This window comes from Melospiza melodia, chromosome 4 (assembly GCF_035770615.1).
Source record: "Melospiza melodia melodia isolate bMelMel2 chromosome 4, bMelMel2.pri, whole genome shotgun sequence".
In the NCBI taxonomy this organism is placed as follows: domain Eukaryota; kingdom Metazoa; phylum Chordata; class Aves; order Passeriformes; family Passerellidae; genus Melospiza; species Melospiza melodia.
Window position 1 is genome coordinate 47,379,526 of NC_086197.1, and position 25,354 is coordinate 47,404,879.

Sequence of the window (25,354 nt, forward strand, 5' to 3'; positions counted from 1 at the left end):
TTGTTTTGGGGCCTGTGGCTAGGAGTGGCCAGCTGGCTCCTTAGAATCCACGACACGCAGGATGGTTCCCAGACCCAAGGTGGCACCAGTGCCAAGTCGGGCTGGTTTGTTAGTACCAAGTGGTTCCTGCAATCTGCCATCCAGAAGCGGGGCAGCTGAATTTTGTTTGCCAGAGAAAAAGGCTGTTGTTTGTGTTTCTGGGCCTGTGGCTGGCAGTGGACGGCTGGCTCCTGAAAATCCATGATACGCAGCATGGTCCCCAGACCCAAGGTGGCACCAGTGCCAAGTAGGGCTGGTTTCATAGTACCCAGTGGCTCCTGCAATCTGCCATCCAGAAGAGGGGCAGTTGAGTTTTGTTTTCCAGAGAAAAGGGCCGTGGTTTGTGTTTGGGGGCCTATGGCTGAGAGTGACCGGCTGGCCCCTGAAAATCCACGATAGGAAGGATGGTTCCCAGATCCAAGGTGGCACCAGTGCCATGTTGTGCTGGTGTGATAGTCCCAAGTGGCTCCTGCAATCTGCCATCCAGAAGCGGGGCAGCTGAATTTTGTTTGCCAGAGAAAAAGGCTGTGGTTTTTGTTTGGGGGCCTATGGCTGGGAGTGGCCGGCTGGCTCCTGAAAATCCATGATACGCAGCATGGTTCCCAGACCCAAGGTGGCACCAGTGCCAAGTGGGGCTGGTTTCACAGTGTCAAGTGCCTCCTGCAATCTCCCATCCAGAAGCGGGGCAGCTGAGTTTTGTTTGCCTGTGAAACGGGCCGTTGTTTTTGATTGGGGTCTGTGGCCGAGAGTGTCCAGCTGGCTCCTGACAATCCACAATACGCAGGATGGTTCCCAGACCCAAGGTGGCACCAGTGCCAAGTCGTGCTGGTTTGATAGTACCAAGTGCGTCCTGCAATTTGCCATCCAGAAGAGGGGCAGTTGAGTTTTGTTTGCCAGAGAAAAGCGCCGTTGTTTGTGTTTGGGGGCTTGTGGCTGGGAGTGGCCGACTGGCGCCTTAGAATCTGCGATACGCAGCATGGTTCCCAGACCCAAGGTGGCACCAGTGCCAAGTCGGGCTGGTTTGATAGTACCAAGTGGCTCCTGCAATCTGCCATCCAGAAGCGGGGCAGCTTACTTTTGTTTGCCAGGGAAACGGGCCAAGGTTTGTGACTGGGGGCCTATGGCTGGGAGTGACCGGCTGGCTCCTGGAAAGCTACAATAGGCAGGATGGTTACCAGACCCATGGTGGCACCAGTGCCAAGTTGGGCTGGTTTGATAGTACCAAGTTGCTCCTGCAATCTGCCATCAAAAAGTTGGCAGGCGAGTTTTGTTTTCCAGGGAAAAGCGCCGTTGTTTGTATTTGGTGGCCTGTGGCTGGGAGTGGCCGGCTGGCTCCTTAGAATCCACAATACGCAGGATGGTTCCCAGACCCAAGGTGGCACCAGTGCCAAGTCGGGCTGGTTTGATACTACCAAGTGGTTCCTGCAATCTGCCATCCAGAAGCGGGGCAGCTTACTTTTGTTTGCCAGGGAAACGGGCCGTGGGTTTTGTTTGGGGGCATATAGCTGAGAGTGGCCGGCTGGCCCCTGAAAATCCACGCTAGGCAGCATGGTTCCAGGATGCAAGGTGGCACCAGTGCCAAGTCGGGCTGGTTTGATGGGTCAAAGTGGCTCCTGCAATCTGCCATCCAGAAGCGGGGCAGCTGATTTTTGTTTGCCAGAGAAAAATTCCGTGGATTGTTTTTGGGGGCATATTGCTGGGAGTGGCCGGCTGGCTCCTTAAAATGCTCGATACGCATGATGGTTCCCAGGCCCAAGGTGTCACCACTACCAAGTCGGCCTGCGGTTTTAGTATCAAGTTCATCTTGCAATTTGCCATCCAGAAGAGGGGCAGTTGAGTTTTGTTTGCCAGAGAAAAGGGCCGAGGTTTCTGTTTGGGGGCATATGGCTGAGAGTGGCCGGCTGGCCCCTGAAAATCCACGATACACAACATGGTTCCCAGATCCAAGGTGGCACCAGTGCCAAGTTGGGCTGGTTTGATAGTCCCAAGTGTCTCCTGCAATCTGCCATCCAGAAGCGGGGCAGCTTACTTTTGTTTGCCAGAGAAATAGGCCTAGGTTTTTGTTTGGGGGCCTGTGGCTAGGAGTGGCCGGCTGGCTCCTAAGAATCCACGATACGCAGGATGTTTACCAGACCCAAGGTGGCACCAGTGCCAAGTTGGGCTGGTTTGATAGTACCAAGTGGCTCCTGCAAACTCCATCAAAAAGTTGGCAGGCGTGTTTTTTTTTCCAGGGAACAGCGCCGTTGATTTTGTTTGGGGGCCTGTGGCTGGGAGTGGCCGGCTGGCTCCTTAGAATCCACGATACGCAGGATGGTTCCCAGACCCAAGGTGGCACCAGTGCCAAGTCGGGCTGGTTTGATTACACCAAGTGACTCCTGCAATCTGCCATCCAGAAGTGAGGCAGCTAAGTTTTGTTTGCGAGGAAAAAGGGCCGTGGTTTTTGTTGGGGGCCTGTGGCTGGGAGTAGCCGGCTGGCTCCTTAAAATCCACGATAGGCAGGATGGTTCCCAGACCCATGGTGGCACCAGTGCCAAGTCGGGCTGGTTTGATAGTACCAAGTGGCTCCTGCAATCTGCCATCCAGAAGCGGGGCAGCTGAGTTTTTATTGCCAGAGAAAAAGGCTGTGGTTTTTGTTTGGGGGCCTGTGGCTGGCAGTGGCCGGCTGGCTCCTGAAAATCCACGATACGCAGCATGGTTCCCAGACCCAAGGTGGCACCAGTACAAAGTGGGGCTCGTTTGACAGTGTCAAGTGCCTCCTGCAATCTCCCATCCAGAAGCGGGGCAGCTGAGTTTTTTTTGCCAGGGAAACGGACCTTTGTTTTTGATTGGGGTCTGTGGCCGAGAGTGGTCGGCTGTCTCCTGACAATCCACAATACGCAGGATGGTTCCCAGACCAAAGGTGGCACCAGTGCCAAGTCGGGCTGGTTTGATAGTACCAAGTGTCTCCTGCACTCTGCCATCCAGAAGCGGGGCAGCTGAGTTTTGTTTGCCAGAGAAAAGGGCCGTGGGTTGTGTTTGGGGGCATATGGCTGGGAGTGGCCACCTGGCTCCTTAAAATGCACGATACGCCGCATGGTAACCAGACGCAAGGTGGCACCAGTGCCAAGTCGGGCTGTTTTTGTAGTACCCAGTGGCTCCTGCAATTTGCCATCCAGAAGCGGGGCAGCTAAATTTTGTTTGCTAGAGAAAAGGGCTGTGGTTTATGTTTGGGGGCCTATGGCCGAGAGTGGTAGGCTGGCCCCTGAAAATCAACGATAGGCAGGATGGTTCCCAGATCCAAGGTGGCACCAGTGCCAAGTAAGGCTGGTTGTATGGTTCAAAGTGACTCCTGCAATCTGCCATCCAGAAGCGGGACAGCTGAGTTTTTTTTGCCAGAGAAAAGGTCCGTGGTTTCTTTTTGGGGCATACGGCTGGGAATTGCCGGCTGGCTCCTTAAAATGCTCGATACGCAGGATGGTTCCCAGAGCCAAGGTGGCACCACTGCCAAGTCGGGCTCTTTTTGTAGTACCAAGTGCGTCCTGCAATTTGCCAACCAGAAGAGGGGCAGTTGAGTTTTGTTTGCCAGAGAAAAGGGCCGAGGTTTGTGTTTGGGAGCATATGGCTGGGAATGACCGGCTGGCCCCTGAAAATCCACGATACGCCGGATGGTTCCCAGATCCAAGATGGTACCATTACCAAGTCGGGCTGCTTTGATAGTCCCAAGTGGCTCCTGCAAACTGCCACACCAGAAGCGGGGCAGCTGAGTTTTGTTTGCCAGGGAAATGGGCCGTTGTTTGTGTTTGGGGGCCTGTGGCTGGGAGTGTTCGGCTGGTTCCTGAATATGTACGATACGCAGGATTGTTCCCAGATCCAAGGTGGCAGCAGTGCCATGTTGTGCTGGTGTGATTATCCCAAGTGGCTCCTGCAATCTGCCATCCAGAAGTGGGGCAGCTGATTTTTGTTTGCCAGAGAAAAGGTCCGTGGTTTGTGTTTGGGGGCATATGGCTGAGAGTGGCCGGCTGGCCCCTGAAAATCCACGATACACAGGATGGTTCCCAGATCCAAGGTGGCACCAGTGCCAAGTCGGGCTGATTTGATAGTACTAAGTAGCTCATGCAATCTGCCATCCAGAAGCGGGGCAGCTTACTTTTGTTTGCCAGGGAAACGGGCCGAGGTTTCTGTTTGGGGGCCTATGGCTGGGAGTGACCGGCTGGCTCCTGAAAAGCTACAATAGGCAGGATGGTTCCCAGAGCCAAGGTGGCACCAGTGCCAAGTTGGGCTGGTTTGATAGTACCAAGTGGCTCCTGCAATCTGCCATCCAGAAGCGGGGCAGCTTACTTTTGTTTGCCAGAGAAATAGGCCTAGGTTTTTGTCTGGGGGCCTGTGGCTAGGAGTGGCCGGCTGGCTCCTAAGAATCCACGATACGCAGGATGTTTCCCAGACCCAAGGTGACACCAGTGCCAAGTCGGGCTGGTTTGATAGTACCAAGTGGCTCCTGCAAACTCCATCAAAAAGTTGGCAGGCGTGTTTTGTTTTCCAGGGAACAGCGCCGTTGATTTTGTTTGGGGGCCTGTGGCTGGGAGTGGCCGGCTGGCTCCTTAGAATCCACGATACGCAGGATGGTTCCCAGACCCAAGGTGGCACCAGTGCCAAGTCGGGCTGGTTTGATTACACCAAGTGGCTCCTGCAATCTGCCATCCAGAAGTGAGGCAGCTAAGTTTTGTTTGCCAGAAAAAAGGGCCGTGGTTTTTGTTGGGGGCCTGTGGCTGGGAGTGGCCGGCTGGCTCCTTAGAATCCACCATACGCAGGATGGTTCCCAGACCCAAGGTGGTACCAGTGCCAAGTCGGGCTGGTTTGATAGTCCCAAGTGGCTCCTGCAAACTGCCATCCAGAAGCGGGGCAGCTGAGTTTTGTTTGCCAGGGAAATGGGCCGTTGTTTGTGTTTGGGGGCCTGTGGCTGGGAGTGTTCGGCTGGTTCCTGAATATGTACGATACGCAGGATTGTTCCCAGACCCAAGGTGGCACCAGTGCCAAGTCGGGCTGGTTTGATGGTGCAAAGTGGCTCCTGCAATCTGCCATCCAGACGCGGGGCAGCGGATTTTTGTTTCCATGAGAAATGGTCCGTGGTTTGTTTTTGGGGGTATATGGCTGGGCCTGGCCGGCTGGCTCCTTAAAAAGCTCGATATGCAGGATGGTTCCCTGACACAAGGTGGCACCAGTGCCACGTCGGGCGGTTTTCGTAGTACAAAGTGCGTCCTAAAATTTGCCATCCAGAAGAGGGGCAGTTGAGTTTTGTTTGCCAGAGAAAAGGTCCGTGGTTTGTTTTTGGGGGCATATGGCTGAGAGTGGCTGGCTGGCCCCTGAAAATCCACGATACACAGGATGGTTCCCAGATCCAAGGTGGCACCTGTGCCAAGTCGGGCTGATTTGATAGTACTAAGTAGCTCCTGCAATCTGCCATCCAGAAGCGGGGCAGCTTACTTTTGTTTGCCAGGGAAACGGGCCGAGGTTTGTGTTTGGGGGCCTATGGCTGAGAGTGACCGGCTGGCTCCTGAAAAGCTACAATAGGCAGGATGGTGACCAGACCCATGGTGGCACCAGTGCCAAGTTGGGCTGGTTTGATAGTACCAAGTGGTTCCTGCAATCTGCCATCCAGAAGCAGGGCAGCTGAGTTTTGTTTGCCAGAGAAAAGGGCCTTGGTTTGTGTTTGGGGGCATATGGCTGGGTGTGGCCAGCTGGCTCCTTAAAATGCACGATATGCAACATGGCTCCCAGACCCAAGGTGGCACCAGTGCCAAGTTGGGCTGGTTTGATAGTACCAAGTGGCTCCTGCAATCTTCCATGATCACGTGGAGAAATACTTTCTGGTTTCAGCCATATGCTCTTTCTTCTCTCCCTCAACTTCTCTATCACCTCTCATCTGGTTCACATGCGCTGTCTTCAAGGTCCACAGGCTACTTTTCACAGAATCTTCTGGCCTGATGAAGTAAGAATGATGAATAGAACAGAGCTGGGATCTATTTTCCAGTTTGGATAAAATGCATTCTGCACACAAATCCAAGGAGAACGTGCTGCCCCAATGCCCAGAAAATCTTTCACTCCTGCTAGTGTTCTACGTCAACCGCAACTTAGTCTGAAAGAAAAGCTTTTTCTCTGAGAGCATCTGAGAGGTTTGCATGAAGCACTGATATCTGACATATGCAATTTTGAATAGGAGAGGAAAAAGAAAATGGCAAGGAGTTTTTAATTTTAGTGGTTTCAATTTTAATTTCCGTGCACTTTTTCAAAACTTGTCAGCTCAAATGCCCATCAACATCTTTTAGTCATCTGTAAGTCAGTATTCATATAAAATGTGCTTCAAATCCAAAGAATTTCAAATTTGCACTCCAAGCTTCTATGCCTAGATTTATGATTTCCTACACATATTAGATGAAAGGAAGGCCTTTTTTACTGTGGGAGTGCTGGAACACTGGAACAGGTTGCCCAGAGAAGTTGTGGGTGTCCCATCCCTGAAAGTATTCAAGGTCACCTTGGACGGGGCTTGGAGCAGCAACAAAGGAGAAGCTTGATGGTAGAGAAACAAAGTCGGACTATAGAAGAAACTCGGATTGAAGTATAGGATCAAGTTTTCTCTCAGCTCTTGGGGTAAATTCAAAGTTGTACAAAATGACATTTATCTGTGCTATTCACTACTGTAACAGAAAGTTTCATGAAAACTGTACAGAAGATAGTAAATTTTAAAAGAGATAAGAATTACAGCATAAAATCCATGGGATAGGTTACAACATGAGACACTCTCTAAGAGAAAATCTCTTTGTTTCAGCACTTCATCGGGGTAAGATTTCATGAAGTGCCAAAGAAGGCGGCAAAATATCATTCGGGACATTATTTACTGGAATTCAGCCTGGCCATTAGTAGGAACTGCCTTTGAACATATCATGTAGATATACCACACACGCTTTCCCTTCACTGAAAAATTACTGTTTACAACAAATAAGCAATTGACGATCAAAATTGATTGAAAGCATCTTAAACATGTCAAGTATTTCATTGTAGATGATCTGTGATCCAAATGCTTCTTCCACCTTCGAGAGGGACAGAAGAATTCTTCCATATCATGATGGTTTAAAATTGTATCAACCAATGTTTTCTGCTGAAAAGATATCATCTATTTTTTTCTATTTTTGGAAGAAAATATTCCTAGACATACAACAGGTGAGAACTAAGTAATTTTAAAGAAACAAATGAAATGAAAATATTCTGTAAATAGAATGAAATGAAAAGCTGTGTTTTAAATAGGAGCTAAATATTAAACAGAATTTTTGTACCAGGCATTTGAATTACTGCACCAGCTCTTTTGCCCATCAAGAGAGGCATTTAGCATTTCAGTCTTTTCCAAGGTGTTCATGATCTGCTATGCTGATCTCTGTGTGTGCCTAGGTGTGTGTGGAGGGGGGGGCATATGAAGGGGAGTGTGTATGTTTGCTTTACAATTGTTGTGGCAGATTCATGCCTCAGCTCCACATTTTGTTTTAAAAAGGTCACACCGAGTGGATATGAAGTTTACTATCAACAAGAGATCGATTCCCAAATCATCCATTTGACTCTCCCTTATAAATCATGTGCTTTGTTGCATATTTTATCAAATATACTTTCAAGCCAGATGGAGGAAGGAGGATGTGGGAATCCCTCCACCATCTTGCAACTTTTATGTAAGTAGGTTTTCAAGAAAATCATCATTTCTCTTTTAAATATGTCTGGAACAGGCATGATGGTAGTGTCAACCTGTTGGAGTTTTTGTTGCTGGAAGAAGTTGTACAAAAGGATTGGTTTTTACATTGACCAGTTACTGAATCAAGCGCAGGAATACATTGGAAATTTAGCTGGGGGTTCCTTTTCCCAGCAGACTACTTCTAGAACGAGCTTGTACACTGAAGCTGACTCTTTTGCTCTCTTTTTGTTTCTTTCCTATTTTCTTGGCTTCTTTGCCACTATCTAGACAATTTTGGAACTTTGTTCCCAACTAAAATGGTTTCAATAGTCTGATTGTGATCATACATTTTTACAAGGAATTTTTAAAATCTTTCCTCGAGTCCAGAAAGTCAAGGACTTAGATCTTTTTCTTCCCTTATCAATATTGCCATGAAATTGATAAATAAAGACCAACTCTTTATTTTTGTTTTTAACCCACGTAGATAATTCCCATCCATTAATCCATTTTGTGGACCAATAGCTGCCATTCTGATGGAAGCTGTCACTTCTTAACAATAGGCATTCTGTGACTATGTTGACTGCACTTTGGGTGAAGATCCTAACTGGTCTTAGATATACATAGGGAGAAATTTGCTCAGCCAGTGTCAGTCTTAAGCATGCGTATCAGAAGATCTTTCTAGAGCTGGGAATTTTCCCATGAAAGGGATTCAGTTAGGGAAGAGACACTTGTGCCAGAGTTTTACATTCTTCTTGAACACTGCTTAAGGAACTTAGATGCCATGTCCATTTGGATCTCTGTCTGCACAGAACTTTGTCATGCCAGCGCTTTGAAATGCATCTTGAAGAGAATTCACTAGCACAGAATGAAAGAGAGTGGAAGGGGTTGGTGGGGCTAACCAGGCCCAACCCCCCTGCCTAAACCAGGATACCTAGAGCCTCTTGCCCAGGATTCTATCTGGGTGTACTTTTAATGTCTTCAAAGATCCAGGCTCCACAATCTTTCTGGGCAGTCTGTGCCGTGGTTCAGTCACCCTGACAGTAAAGAAACATTTACTGATGTTCAAAGGCAATCTCCTGTATTTCAGTGTGTGCCCACTGCCTCTTGTCTTTTCCCTCAGCATCACTGAAAAGACACTGATTCCCTCCCCTTTGCACTATTGCTTCCATATGTATGTGTGATGCCATGTAGAGGTATGTCAAAAACCTCCCTGAAGCCCAGGCAGATAATATTCCCTTCATCTACCAGTCAAGTTGATTCATCAGAGGAGTTTAAAGTGATGTTCAGCATGAAATTCCCCTGAAAAATCATGCTAACTACATTATTTGGTCATCTGTCATGTGCCTGGCAAGGATTTCCAGGAAGAGCTGCTTCATCAACTTCCTGGGGATAAAAAAGAGGCTGGCTGGTTTGTACTATGGCGAGTCCTCTTAATTGCCTTTTTTGAAGATGGGTGTCATTTGCTAACATCCACTCTTTAGCCTCTGTTGTCGTCTACATCTTAGCAAAACGCTTTTCCACTATGTCTGGCTAGGAAAAACTGTGCCAGCACAGAAAACATCTCCCATCTTGTTCTAGAAGTTGCACGGATGTCTGCCAAGTGTTTGGCAGGAAGAAAAGAAAAGTTGTCCAAAACAGCTTCCAATCGAATGTTCCTGTGATTGGAAAAGTCAGGAGAGTGCAAAGGTACTGTTTTCTATCAGTTGGCAAGGTGCGCACACAATCCCAGTGTTGTACAGCTTGCTTCTTCACCTTCCCGAAGCTGCCGCTCTCGCCGGCTGCCGGAGCCCAAGAAGCGGCTTCTTCGCGCAAAGACGATTGTGCCGCTCACAGTGCTCTCCTTAGCGCGGCTTCTGCCGAAAGACGCCCGGCAGCGGCTCTTACCTCCGGAGAGCATCCTACCTTCGTCTTTAGCTCCTCTTCTCATCTACACCTCGGCAAAACGCTTTTCCACTATGTCTGGCTAGGAAAAACTGTGCCAGCACAGAAAACATCTCCCATCGTGTTCTAGAAGTTGCACGGATGTCTGCCAAGTGTTTGGCAGGAAGAAAAGAAAAGTTGTCCAAAACAGCTTCCAATCGAATGTTCCTGTGATTGGAAAAGTCAGGAGAGTGCAAAGGTACTGTTTTCTATCAGTTGGCAAGGTGCGCACACAATCCCAGTGTTGTACAGCTTGCTTCTTCACCTTCCCGAAGCTGCCGCTCTCGCCGGCTGCCGGAGCCCAAGAAGCGGCTTCTTCGCGCAAAGACGATTGTGCCGCTCACAGTGCTCTCCTTAGCGCGGCTTCTGCCGAAAGACGCCCGGCAGCGGCTCTTACCTCCGGAGAGCATCCTACCTTCGTCTTTCGCGTCTTATGTAGTCTACACCTCGGCAAAACGCTTTTCCACTATGTCTGGCTAGGAAAAACTGTGCCAGCACAGAAAACATCTCCCATCGTGTTCTAGAAGTTGCACGGATGTCTGCCAAGTGTTTGGCAGGAAGAAAAGAAAAGTTGTCCAAAACAGCTTCCAATCGAATGTTCCTGTGATTGGAAAAGTCAGGAGAGTGCAAAGGTACTGTTTTCTATCAGTTGGCAAGGTGCGCACACAATCCCAGTGTTGTACAGCTTGCTTCTTCACCTTCCCGAAGCTGCCGCTCTCGCCGGCTGCCGGAGCCCAAGAAGCGGCTTCTTCGCGCAAAGACGATTGTGCCGCTCACAGTGCTCTCCTTAGCGCGGCTTCTGCCGAAAGACGCCCGGCAGCGGCTCTTACCTCCGGAGAGCATCCTACCTTCGTCTTTCGCGTCTTTTGTAGTCTACATCTTAGCAAAACGCTTTTCCACTATGTCTGGCTAGGAAAAACTGTGCCAGCACAGAAAACATCTCCCATCGTGTTCTAGAAGTTGCACGGATGTCTGCCAAGTGTTTGGCAGGAAGAAAAGAAAAGTTGTCCAAAACAGCTTCCAATCGAATGTTCCTGTGATTGGAAAAGTCAGGAGAGTGCAAAGGTACTGTTTTCTATCAGTTGGCAAGGTGCGCACACAATCCCAGTGTTGTACAGCTTGCTTCTTCACCTTCCCGAAGCTGCCGCTCTCGCCGGCTGCCGGAGCCCAAGAAGCGGCTTCTTCGCGCAAAGACGATTGTGCCGCTCACAGTGCTCTCCTTAGCGCGGCTTCTGCCGAAAGACGCCCGGCAGCGGCTCTTACCTCCGGAGAGCATCCTACCTTCGTCTTTCGCGTCTTATGTAGTCTACACCTCGGCAAAACGCTTTTCCACTATGTCTGGCTAGGAAAAACTGTGCCAGCACAGAAAACATCTCCCATCGTGTTCTAGAAGTTGCACGGATGTCTGCCAAGTGTTTGGCAGGAAGAAAAGAAAAGTTGTCCAAAACAGCTTCCAATCGAATGTTCCTGTGATTGGAAAAGTCAGGAGAGTGCAAAGGTACTGTTTTCTATCAGTTGGCAAGGTGCGCACACAATCCCAGTGTTGTACAGCTTGCTTCTTCACCTTCCCGAAGCTGCCGCTCTCGCCGGCTGCCGGAGCCCAAGAAGCGGCTTCTTCGCGCAAAGACGATTGTGCCGCTCACAGGGCTCTCCTTAGCGCGGCTTCTGCCGAAAGACGCCCGGCAGCGGCTCTTACCTCCGGAGAGCATCCTACCTTCGTCTTTCGCGTCTTTTGTAGTCTACACCTCGGCAAAACGCTTTTCCACTATGTCTGGCTAGGAAAAACTGTGCCAGCACAGAAAACATCTCCCATCGTGTTCTAGAAGTTGCACGGATGTCTGCCAAGTGTTTGGCAGGAAGAAAAGAAAAGTTGTTCAAAGCAGCTTCCAATCGAATGTTCATGTGATTGGAAAAGTCAGGAGAGTGCAAAGGTACTGTTTTCTATCAGTTGGCAAGGTGCGCACACAATCCCAGTGTTGTACAGCTTGCTTCTTCACCTTCCCGAAGCTGCCGCTCTCGCCGGCTGCCGGAGCCCAAGAAGCGGCTTCTTCGCGCAAAGACGATTGTGCCGCTCACAGTGCTCTCCTTAGCGCGGCTTCTGCCGAAAGACGCCCGGCAGCGGCTCTTACCTCCGGAGAGCATCCTACCTTCGTCTTTTGCGTCTTTTGTAGTCTACATCTTAGCAAAACGCTTTTCCACTATGTCTGGCTAGGAAAAACTGTGCCAGCACAGAAAACATCTCCCATCGTGTTCTAGAAGTTGCACGGATGTCTGCCAAGTGTTTGGCAGGAAGAAAAGAAAAGTTGTCCAAAACAGCTTCCAATCGAATGTTCCTGTGATTGGAAAAGTCAGGAGAGTGCAAAGGTACTGTTTTCTATCAGTTGGCAAGGTGCGCACACAATCCCAGTGTTGTACAGCTTGCTTCTTCACCTTCCCGAAGCTGCCGCTCTCGCCGGCTCCCGGAACCGAAGAATCGGCTTGTTCGCGCAAAGACGATTGTGCCGCTCACAGGGCCCTCCTTAGCGCGGCTTCTGCCGAAAGACGCCCGGCAGCGGCTCTTAACTCCGGAGAGCATCCTACCTTCGTCTTTCGCGTCTTATGTAGTCTACATCTTAGCAAAACGCTTTTCCACTATGTCTGGCTAGGAAAAACCGTGCCAGCCCAGAAAACATCTCCCATCGTTTTCTAGAAGTTGCAGATATGTCTGCCAAGTGTTTGGCAGGAAGAACAGAAAAGTTGTCCAAAACAGCTTCCAATCGAATGTTCCTGTGATTGGAAAAGTCAGGAGAGTGCAAAGGTACTGTTTTCTATCAGTTGGCAAGGTGCGCACACAATCCCAGTGTTGTACAGCTTGCTTCTTCACCTTCCCGAAGCTGCCACTCTCAGGAGGTAAGAGCCGCTGCCGGGCGTCTTTCGGCAGAAGCCGCGCTAAGGGGAGCACTGTGAGCGGCACAATCGTCTTTGCGCGAAGAAGCCGCTTCTTGGGCTCCGGCAGCCGGCGAGAGCGGCAGCTTCGGGAAGGTGAAGAAGCAAGCTGTACAACACTGGGATTGTGTGCGCACCTTGCCAACTGATAGAAAACAGTACCTTTGCACTCTCCTGACTTTTCCAATCACAGGAACATTCGATTGGAAGCTGTTTTGGACAACTTTTCTTTTCTTCCTGCCAAACACTTGGCAGACATCCGTGCAACTTCTAGAACACGATGGGAGATGTTTTCTGTGCTGGCACAGTTTTTCCTAGCCAGACATAGTGGAAAAGCGTTTTGCCGAGGTGTAGACTACATAAGACGCGAAAGACGAAGGTAGGATGCTCTCCGGAGGTAAGAGCCGCTGCCGGGCGTCTTTCGGCAGAAGCCGCGCTAAGGAGGGCACTGTGAGCGGCACAATCGTCTTTGCGCGAAGAAGCCGCTTCTTGGGCTCCGGCAGCCGGCGAGAGCGGCAGCTTCGGGAAGGTGAAGAAGCAAGCTGTACAACACTGGGATTGTGTGCGCACCTTGCCAACTGATAGAAAACAGTACCTTTGCACTCTCCTGACTTTTCCAATCACAGGAACATTCGATTGGAAGCTGTTTTGGACAACTTTTCTTTTCTTCCTGCCAAACACTTGGCAGACATCCGTGCAACTTCTAGAACACGATGGGAGATGTTTTCTGTGCTGGCACAGTTTTTCCTAGCCAGACATAGTGGAAAAGCGTTTTGCCGAGGTGTAGACTACATAAGACGCGAAAGACGAAGGTAGGATGCTCTCCGGAGGTAAGAGCAGCTGCCGGGCGTCTTTCGGCAGAAGCCGCGCTAAGGAGAGCACTGTGAGCGGCACAATCGTCTTTGCGCGAAGAAGCCGCTTCTTCGGTTCCGGGAGCCGGCGAGAGCGGCAGCTTCGGGAAGGTGAAGAAGCAAGCTGTACAACACTGGGATTGTGTGCGCACCTTGCCAACTGATAGAAAACAGTACCTTTGCACTCTCCTGACTTTTCCAATCACAGGAACATTCGATTGGAAGCTGTTTTGGACAACTTTTCTTTTCTTCCTGCCAAACACTTGGCAGACATCCGTGCAACTTCTAGAACACGATGGGAGATGTTTTCTGTGCTGGCACAGTTTTTCCTAGCCAGACATAGTGGAAAAGCTTTTTGCCGAGGTGTAGACTACATAAGACGCGAAAGACGAAGGTAGGATGCTCTCCGGAGGTAAGAGCCGCTGCCGGGCGTCTTTCGGCAGAAGCCGCGCTAAGGAGAGCACTGTGAGCGGCACAATCGTCTTTGCGCGAAGAAGCCGCTTCTTGGGCTCCGGCAGCCGGCGAGAGCGGCAGCTTCGGGAAGGTGAAGAAGCAAGCTGTACAACACTGGGATTGTGTGCGCACCTTGCCAACTGATAGAAAACAGTACCTTTGCACTCTCCTGACTTTTCCAATCACAGGAACATTCGATTGGAAGCTGTTTTGGACAACTTTTCTTTTCTTCCTGCCAAACACTTGGCAGACATCCGTGCAACTTCTAGAACACGATGGGAGATGTTTTCTGTGCTGGCACAGTTTTTCCTAGCCAGACATAGTGGAAAAGCGTTTTGCTAAGATGTAGACTACAAAAGACGCGAAAGACGAAGGTAGGATGCTCTCCGGAGGTAAGAGCCGCTGCCGGGCGTCTTTCGGCAGAAGCCGCGCTAAGGAGAGCACTGTGAGCGGCACAATCGTCTTTGCGCGAAGAAGCCGCTTCTTGGGCTCCGGCAGCCGGCGAGAGCGGCAGCTTCGGGAAGGTGAAGAAGCAAGCTGTACAACACTGGGATTGTGTGCGCACCTTGCCAACTGATAGAAAACAGTACCTTTGCACTCTCCTGACTTTTCCAATCACAGGAACATTCGATTGGAAGCTGTTTTGGACAACTTTTCTTTTCTTCCTGCCAAACACTTGGCAGACATCCGTGCAACTTCTAGAACACGATGGGAGATGTTTTCTGTGCTGGCACAGTTTTTCCTAGCCAGACATAGTGGAAAAGCGTTTTGCCGAGGTGTAGACTACATAAGACGCGAAAGACGAAGGTAGGATGCTCTCCGGAGGTAAGAGCCGCTGCCGGGCGTCTTTCGGCAGAAGCCGCGCTAAGGAGAGCACTGTGAGCGGCACAATCGTCTTTGCGCGAAGAAGCCGCTTCTTGGGCTCCGGCAGCCGGCGAGAGCGGCAGCTTCGGGAAGGTGAAGAAGCAAGCTGTACAACACTGGGATTGTGTGCGCACCTTGCCAACTGATAGAAAACAGTACCTTTGCACTCTCCTGACTTTTCCAATCACAGGAACATTCGATTGGAAGCTGTTTTGGACAACTTTTCTTTTCTTCCTGCCAAACACTTGGCAGACATCCGTGCAACTTCTAGAACACGATGGGAGATGTTTTCTGTGCTGGCACAGTTTTTCCTAGCCAGACATAGTGGAAAAGCGTTTTGCTAAGATGTAGACTACAAAAGACGCGAAAGACGAAGGTAGGATGCTCTCCGGAGGTAAGAGCCGCTGCCGGGCGTCTTTCGGCAGAAGCCGCGCTAAGGAGAGCACTGTGAGCGGCACAATCGTCTTTGCGCGAAGAAGCCGCTTCTTGGGCTCCGGCAGCCGGCGAGAGCGGCAGCTTCGGGAAGGTGAAGAAGCAAGCTGTACAACACTGGGATTGTGTGCGCACCTTGCCAACTGATAGAAAACAGTACCTTTGCACTCTCCTGACTTTTCCAATCACAGGAACATTCGATTGGAAGCTGTTTTGGACAACTTTTCTTTTCTTCCTGCCAAACACTTGGCAGACATCCGTGCAACTTCTAGAACACGATGGGAGATGTTTTCTGTGCTGGCACAGTTTTTCCTAGCCAGACATAGTGGAAAAGCGTTTTGCCGAGGTGTAGATGAGAAGAGGAGCTAAAGACGAAGGTAGGATGCTCTCCGGAGGTAAGAGCCGCTGCCGGGCGTCTTTCGGCAGAAGCCGCGCTAAGGAGAGCACTGTGAGCGGCACAATCGTCTTTGCGCGAAGAAGCCGCTTCTTGGGCTCCGGCAGCCGGCGAGAGCGGCAGCTTCGGGAAGGTGAAGAAGCAAGCTGTACAACACTGGGATTGTGTGCGCACCTTGCCAACTGATAGAAAACAGTACCTTTGCACTCTCCTGACTTTTCCAATCACAGGAACATTCGATTGGAAGCTGTTTTGGACAACTTTTCTTTTCTTCCTGCCAAACACTTGGCAGACATCCGTGCAACTTCTAGAACACGATGGGAGATGTTTTCTGTGCTGGCACAGTTTTTCCTAGCCAGACATAGTGGAAAAGCGTTTTGCCGAGGTGTAGATGAGAAGAGGAGCTAAAGACGAAGGTAGGATGCTCTCCGGAGGTAAGAGCCGCTGCCGGGCGTCTTTCGGCAGAAGCCGCGCTAAGGAGAGCACTGTGAGCGGCACAATCGTCTTTGCGCGAAGAAGCCGCTTCTTGGGCTCCGGCAGCCGGCGAGAGCGGCAGCTTCGGGAAGGTGAAGAAGCAAGCTGTACAACACTGGGATTGTGTGCGCACCTTGCCAACTGATAGAAAACAGTACCTTTGCACTCTCCTGACTTTTCCAATCACAGGAACATTCGATTGGAAGCTGTTTTGGACAACTTTTCTTTTCTTCCTGCCAAACACTTGGCAGACATCCGTGCAACTTCTAGAACACGATGGGAGATGTTTTCTGTGCTGGCACAGTTTTTCCTAGCCAGACATAGTGGAAAAGCTTTTTGCCGAGGTGTAGATGAGAAGAGGAGCTAAAGAGTGGATGTTAGCAAATGACACCCATCTTCAAAAAAGGCAATTAAGAGGACTCGCCATAGTACAAACCAGCCAGCCTCTTTTTTATCCCCAGGAAGTTGATGAAGCAGCTCTTCCTGGAAATCCTTGCCAGGCACATGACAGATGACCAAATAATGTAGTTAGCATGATTTTTCAGGGGAATTTCATGCTGAACATCACTTTAAACTCCTCTGATGAATCAACTTGACTGGTAGATGAAGGGAATATTATCTGCCTGGGCTTCAGGGAGGTTTTTGACATACCTCTACATGGCATCACACATACATATGGAAGCAATAGTGCAAAGGGGAGGGAATCAGTGTCTTTTCAGTGATGCTGAGGGAAAAGACAAGAGGCAGTGGGCACACACTGAAATACAGGAGATTGCCTTTGAACATCAGTAAATGTTTCTTTACTGTCAGGGTGACTGAACCACGGCACAGACTGCCCAGAAAGATTGTGGAGCCTGGATCTTCGAAGACATTAAAAGTACACCCAGATAGAATCCTGGGCAAGAGGCTCTAGGTATCCTGGTTTAGGCAGGGGGGTTGGGCCTGGTTAGCCCCACCAACCCCTTCCACTCTCTTTCATTCTGTGCTAGTGAATTCTCTTCAAGATGCATTTCAAAGCGCTGGCATGACAAAGTTCTGTGCAGACAGAGATCCAAATGGACATGGCATCTAAGTTCCTTAAGCAGTGTTCAAGAAGAATGTAAAACTCTGGCACAAGTGTCTCTTCCCTAACTGAATCCCTTTCATGGGAAAATTCCCAGCTCTAGAAAGATCTTCTGATACGCATGCTTAAGACTGACACTGGCTGAGCAAATTTCTCCCTATGTATATCTAAGACCAGTTAGGATCTTCACCCAAAGTGCAGTCAACATAGTCACGGAATGCCTATTGTTAAGAAGTGACAGCTTCCATCAGAATGGCAGCTATTGGTCCACAAAATGGATTAATGGATGGGAATTATCTACGTGGGTTAAAAACAAAAATAAAGAGTTGGTCTTTATTTATCAATTTCATGGCAATATTGATAAGGGAAGAAAAAGATCTAAGTCCTTGACTTTCTGGACTCGAGGAAAGATTTTAAAAATTCCTTGTAAAAATGTATGATCACAATCAGACTATTGAAACCATTTTAGTTGGGAACAAAGTTCCAAAATTGTCTAGATAGTGGCAAAGAAGCCAAGAAAATAGGAAAGAAACAAAAAGAGAGCAAAAGAGTCAGCTTCAGTGTACAAGCTCGTTCTAGAAGTAGTCTGCTGGGAAAAGGAACCCCCAGCTAAATTTCCAATGTATTCCTGCGCTTGATTCAGTAACTGGTCAATGTAAAAACCAATCCTTTTGTACAACTTCTTCCAGCAACAAAAACTCCAACAGGTTGACACTACCATCATGCCTGTTCCAGACATATTTAAAAGAGAAATGATGATTTTCTTGAAAACCTACTTACATAAAAGTTGCAAGATGGTGGAGGGATTCCCACATCCTCCTTCCTCCATCTGGCTTGAAAGTATATTTGATAAAATATGCAACAAAGCACATGATTTATAAGGGAGAGTCAAATGGATGATTTGGGAATCGATCTCTTGTTGATAGTAAACTTCATATCCACTCGGTGTGACCTTTTTAAAACAAAATGTGGAGCTGAGGCATGAATCTGCCACAACAATTGTAAAGCAAACATACACACTCCCCTTCATATGCCCCCCCCTCCACACACACCTAGGCACACACAGAGATCAGCATAGCAGATCATGAACACCTTGGAAAAGACTGAAATGCTAAATGCCTCTCTTGATGGGCAAAAGAGCTGGTGCAGTAATTCAAATGCCTGGTACAAAAATTCTGTTTAATATTTAGCTCCTATTTAAAACACAGCTTTTCATTTCATTCTATTTACAGAATATTTTCATTTCATTTGTTTCTTTAAAATTACTTAGTTCTCACCTGTTGTATGTCTAGGAATATTTTCTTCCAAAAATAGAAAAAAATAGATGATATCTTTTCAGCAGAAAACATTGGTTGATACAATTTTAAACCATCATGATATGGAAGAATTCTTCTGTCCCTCTCGAAGGTGGAAGAAGCATTTGGATCACAGATCATCTACAATGAAATACTTGACATGTTTAAGATGCTTTCAATCAATTTTGATCGTCAATTGCTTATTTGTTGTAAACAGTAATTTTTCAGTGAAGGGAAAGTGTGTGTGGTATATCTACATGATATGTTCAAAGGCAGTTCCTACTAATGGCCAGGCTGAATTCCAGTAAATAATGTCCCGAATGATATTTTGCCGCCTTCTTTGGCACTTCATGAAATCTTACCCCGATGAAGTGCTGAAACAAAGAGATTTTCTCTTAGAGAGTGTCTCATGTTGTAACCTATCCCATGGATTTTATGCTGTAATTCTTATCTCTTTTAAAATTTACTATCTTCTGTACAGTTTTCATGAAACTTTCTGTTACAGTAGTGAATAGCACAGATAAATGTCATTTTGTACAACTTTGAATTTACCCCAAGAGCTGAGAGAAAACTTGATCCTATACTTCAATCCGAGTTTCTTCTATAGTCCGACTTTGTTTCTCTACCATCAAGCTTCTCCTTTGTTGCTGCTCCAAGCCCCGTCCAAGGTGACCTTGAATACTTTCAGGGATGGGACACCCACAACTTCTCTGGGCAACCTGTTCCAGTGTTCCAGCACTCCCACAGTAAAAAAGGCCTTCCTTTCATCTAATATGTGTAGGAAATCATAAATCTAGGCATAGAAGCTTGGAGTGCAAATTTGAAATTCTTTGGATTTGAAGCACATTTTATATGAATACTGACTTACAGATGACTAAAAGATGTTGATGGGCATTTGAGCTGACAAGTTTTGAAAAAGTGCACGGAAATTAAAATTGAAACCACTAAAATTAAAAACTCCTTGCCATTTTCTTTTTCCTCTCCTATTCAAAATTGCATATGTCAGATATCAGTGCTTCATGCAAACCTCTCAGATGCTCTCAGAGAAAAAGCTTTTCTTTCAGACTAAGTTGCGGTTGACGTAGAACACTAGCAGGAGTGAAAGATTTTCTGGGCATTGGGGCAGCACGTTCTCCTTGGATTTGTGTGCAGAATGCATTTTATCCAAACTGGAAAATAGATCCCAGCTCTGTTCTATTCATCATTCTTACTTCATCAGGCCAGAAGATTCTGTGAAAAGTAGCCTGTGGACCTTGAAGACAGCGCATGTGAACCAGATGAGAGGTGATAGAGAAGTTGAGGGAGAGAAGAAAGAGCATGAGGCTGAAACCAGAAAGTATTTCTCCACGTGATCATGGAAGATTGCAGGAGCCACTTGGTACTATCAAACCAGCCCAACTTGGCACTGGTGCCACCTTGGGTCTGGGAGCCATGTTGCATATCGTGCATTTTAAGGAGCCAGCTGGCCACACCCAGCCATATGCCCCCAAACACAAACCAAGGCCCTTTTCTCTGGCAAACAAAACTCAGCTGCCCTGCTTCTGGATGGCAGATTGCAGGAACCACTTGGTACTATCAAACCAGCCCAACTTGGCACTGGTGCCACCATGGGTCTGGTCACCATCCTGCCTATTGTAGCTTTTCAGGAGCCAGCCGGTCACTCTCAGCCATAGGCCCCCAAACACAAACCTCGGCCCGTTTCCCTGGCAAACAAAAGTAAGCTGCCCCGCTTCTGGATGGCAGATTGCAGGAGCTACTTAGTACTATCAAATCAGCCCGACTTGGCACAGGTGCCACCTTGGATCTGGGAACCATCCTGTGTATCGTGGATTTTCAGGGGCCACCCAGCCACTCTCAGCCATATGCCCCCAAAAACAAACCACGGACCTTTTCTCTGGCAAACAAAACTCAACTGCCCCTCTTCTGGATGGCAAATTTTAGGACGCACTTTGTACTACGAAAACCGCCCGACGTGGCACTGGTGCCACCTTGTGTCAGGGAACCATCCTGCATATCGAGCTTTTTAAGGAGCCAGCCGGCCAGGCCCAGCCATATACCCCCAAAAACAAACCACGGACCATTTCTCATGGAAACAAAAATCCGCTTCCCCGCGTCTGGATGGCAGATTGCAGGAGCCACTTTGCACCATCAAACCAGCCCGACTTGGCACTGGTGCCACCTTGGGTCTGGGAACAATCCTGCGTATCGTACATATTCAGGAACCAGCCGAACACTCCCAGCCACAGGCCCCCAAACACAAACAACGGCCCATTTCCCTGGCAAACAAAACTCAGCTGCCCCGCTTCTGGATGGCAGTTTGCAGGAGCCACTTGGGACTATCACACCAGCACAACATGGCACTGCTGCCACCTTGGATCTGGGAACCATCCTTCCTATCGTGGATTTTCAGGGGCCAGCCGGTCACTCTCAGCCATAGGCCCCAAACACAAACCACGGCCCTTTTCTCTGGAAAACAAAACTCAACTGCCCCTCTTCTGGATGGCAGATTGCAGGAGCCAGTGGGTACTATGAAACTAGCCCTACTTGGCACTGGTGCCACCTTGGGTCTGGGAACCATGCTGCGTATCATGGATTTTCAGGAGCCAGCCGTCCACTGCCAGCCACAGGCCCCGAAACACAAACAACAGCCTTTTTCTCTGGCAAACAAAATTCAGCTGCCCCGCTTCTGGATGGCAGATTGCAGGAACCACTTGGTACTAACAAACCAGCCCGACTTGGAACTGGTGCCACCTTGGGTCTGGGAACCATCCTGCGTATCGTGGATTCTAAGGAGCCAGCTGGCCACTCCCAGCCACAGGCCCCAAAATACACACAACGGCGCTTTTCCCTGGAAAACAAAACTCGCCTGCCAACTTTTTGATGGCAGATTGCAGGAGCCACTTGGTACTATCAAACCAGCCCAACTTGGCACTGGTGCCACCATGGGTCTGGTCACCATCCTGCCTATCGTAGCTTTTCAGGAGCCAGCCGGTCACTCCCAGCCATAGGCCCCCAGAAAAAAACCTCGGTCCGTTTCCCTGGAAAACAAAAGTAAGCTGCCCCGCTTCTGGATGGCAGATTGCAGGAGCCACTTGGTGCTATCAAACCAGCCCGACTTGGCACTGGTGCCACCTTGGGTCTGGGAACCATCCTGCGTATCCTGTGTTCTAAGGAGCCAGCCGGCCACTCCCAGCCACAGTCCCCCAAACACAAACAACGGCGCTTTTCCCTGGAAAACAAATCTGGCCTGCCAACTTTTTGATGGCAGATTGCAGGAGCCACTTGGTACTATCAAACCAGCCCAACTTGGCACTGGTGCCACCATGGGTCTGGTCACCATCCTGCCTATCGTAGCTTTTCAGGAGCCAGGCGGTCACTCCCAGCCATAGGCCCCCAGACACAAACCTCGGCCCGTTTCCCTGGCAAACAAAAGTAAGCTGCCCCGCTTCTGCATGGCAGATTGCAGGTGCTATTTAGTACTATCAAACCAGCCCGACTTGGCACTGGTGCCACCTCTGGTCTGGGAACCATCCTGCCTATCGTGGATTTTCAGGGGCCAGACGGCCACTATCAGCCATATGCCCCCAAAAAGAAACCACGGGCTTTTCTCTGGTAAACAAAACTCAACTGCCCCTCTTCTGGATGGCAAATTTTAGGACGCACTTTGTACTACGAAAACCGCCCGACTTGGCACTGGTGCCACCTTGGGTCAGGGAACCATCCTGCCTATCGTAGCTTTTCAGGAGCCAGCCGGTCACTCCCAGCCATAGGTCCCCAGACAAATACCTCGGCCCGTTTCCCTGGCAAACAAAAGTAAGCTGCCCCGCTTCTGGATTGCAGATTGCAGGAGCCACTTGGTACTATCAAACCAGCCCAACTTGACACTGGTGCCACCTTGGCTCTGGGAACCATGCTGCGTAACCCGGATTCTAAGACGACAGGCAGCCACTGCCAGCCACAGGCCTCCAAACAAAATCATCGGCGCTTTTCCCTGGAAAACAAAACTCGCCTGACAACTTTTAGATGGCAGATTGCAGGAGCCAGTTGGTACCATCAAACCAGCCCAACTTGGCACTGGTGCCACCTTGGGTCTGGGAACCATCCTGCCTATTGTTGCTTTTCAGGAGCCAGCCGGTCACTTCTAGCCCTAGGCCCCCAGTCATAAACCTCGGCCCGTTTCCCTGGCACACAAATGTAAGCTACCCCGCTTCAGGATGGCAGATTGCAGGAGCCACTTTTCACCATCAAACCAGCCCGACGTGGCACTGGTGCCACCTTGGGTCTGGGAACCATCCTGCGTATCGTGTGTTCTAAGGAGCCAGCCGGCCACTCCCAGCCACAGGCCCCCAAACACAAACAACGGCGCTTTTCCCTGGAAAACAAAACTCGCCTGCCAACTTTTTGATGGCAGATTGCAGGAGCCACTTGGTACTATCAAACCAGCCCAACTTGGCACTGGTGCCACCATGGGTCTGGTAACCATCCTGCCTATCGTAGCTTTTCAGGAGCCAGCCGGTCACTCCCAGCCATAGGCCCCCAGACACAAACCTCGGCCCGTTTCCCTGGCAAACAAAAGTAAGCTGCCCCGCTTCTGCATGGCAGATTGCAGGTGCTATTTAGTACTATCAAACCAGCCCGACTTGGCACTGGTGCCACCTCTGGTCTGGGAACCATCCTGCCTATCGTGGATTTTCAGGCGCCAGACGGCCACTATCAGCCATATGCCCCCAAAAACAAACCACGGCCCTTTTCTCTGGTAAACAAAACTCAACTGCCCCTCTTCTGGATGGCAAATTTTAGGACGCACTTTGTACTACGAAAACCGCCCGACTTGGCACTGGTGCCACCTTGGGTCAGGGAACCATCCTGCCTATCGTAGCTTTTTAAGGAGCCAGCAGGCCACGCCCAGCCATATAGCCCCAAAAACAAACCACGGACCATTTCTCTTGGAAACAAAAATCCGCTGCCCCGCGTCAGGATGGCAGATTGCAGGAGCCACTTTGCACCATCAAACCACCCCGACTTGGCACTGGTGCCATCTTGGATCTGGGAACCATCCTGCCTATCGTAGCTTTTCAGGAGCCAGCCGGTTACTCCCAACCATAGCCCCCAGACAGAAAGCTCTGCCCGTTTCCCTGGCAAACAAAAGTAAGCTACCCCGCTTCTGGATGGCAGATTGCAGGAGCCACTTGGTACCATCAAACCAGCCCAACTTGGCACTGGTGCCACCATGGGTCTGGTCACCATCCTGCCTATCGTAGCTTTTCAGGAGCCAGGCGGTCACTCCCAGCCGTAGGCCCCCAGACAAATACCTCGGCCCGTTTCCCTGGCAAACAAAAGTAAGCTGCCCCGCTTCTGGATGGCAGATTGCAGGAGCCACATGGTACTATCAAACCAGGCCAACATGGCACTGGTGCCACCTTGGCTCTGGGAACCATCCTGCCTATCGTGGATTTTCAGGCGCCAGCCGGCCACTCTCAGCCATATGCCCTCAAACACAAACCACGGCCCTTTTCTCTGGTAAACAAAACTCAACTGCCCCTCTTCTGGATGGCAAATTGCAGGACGCACTTGGTACTACGTAAACAGCCCGACTTGGCAGTGATGCCACCTTGGGTCAGGGAACCATCCTGCGTATCGATGTTTTTAAGGAGTCAGCCGGCAACGTCCAGCCATATACCCCCAAAAAAAAACCCACGGAACTTTTCTCCAGCAAGCAAAAATCCGCTGCCCCGCGTCTGGATGGCAGATTGCAGGAGCTATTTAGTATTATCAAACCAGCCCGACTTGGCACTGGTGCCACCATGGGTCTGGTCACCATCCTTCCTATCGTAGCTTTTCAGGAGCCAGCCGGTCACTCTCAGCCATAGGCCCCAAACACAAACCACGGCCCTTTTCTCTGGAAAACAAAACTCAACTGCCCCTCTTCTGGATGGCAGATTGCAGGAGCCACTGGGTACTATGAAACCAGCCCTACTTGGCACTGGTGCCACCTTGGGTCTGGGAACCATGCTGCGTATCATGGATTTTCAGGAGCCAGCCGTCCACTGCCAGCCACAGGCCCCGAAACACAAACAACAGCCTTTTTCTCTGGCAAACAAAATTCAGCTGCCCCGCTTCTGGATGGCAGATTGCAGGAACCACATGGTACTAACAAACCAGCCCGACTTGGCACTGGTGCCACCTTGGGTCTGGGAACCATCCTGCGTATCGTGGATTCTAAGGAGCCAGCTGGCCACTCCCAGCCACAGGCCCCAAAACACACACAACGGCGCTTTTCCCTGGAAAACAAAACTCGCCTGCCAACTTTTTGATGGCAGATTGCAGGAGCCACTTGGTACTATCAAACCAGCCCAACTTGGCACTGGTGCCACCATGGGTCTGGTCACCATCCTGCCTATCGTAGCTTTTCAGGAGCCAGCCGGTCACTCCCAGCCATAGGCCCCCAGACACAAAGCTCGGCCTGTTTCCCTGGCACAGAAAAGTAAGCTACCGCACTTCTGGATGGCAGATTGCAGGAGCCACTTTGCACCATCAAATCAGCCCAACTTGGCACTGGTGCCACCTTGGCTCTGGGAACCATGCTGCGTAACCCGGATTCTAAGACGACAGGCAGCCACTGCCAGCCACAGGCCTCCAAACAAAATCAACGGCGCTTTTCCCTGGAAAACAAAACTCGCCTGACAACTTTTAGATGGCAGATTGCAGGAGCCAGTAGGTACCATCAAACCAGCCCAACTTGGCACTGGTGCCACCTTGGGTCTGGGAACCATCCTGCCTATTGTTGCTTTTCAGGAGCCAGCCGGTCACTCCTAGCCCTAGGCCCCCAGTCATAAACCTCGGCCCGTTTCCCTGGCACACAAAAGTAAGCTACCCCGCTTCAGGATGGCAGATTGCAGGAGCCACTTTTCACCATCAAACCAGCCCGACTTGGCACTGGTGCCACCTTGGGTC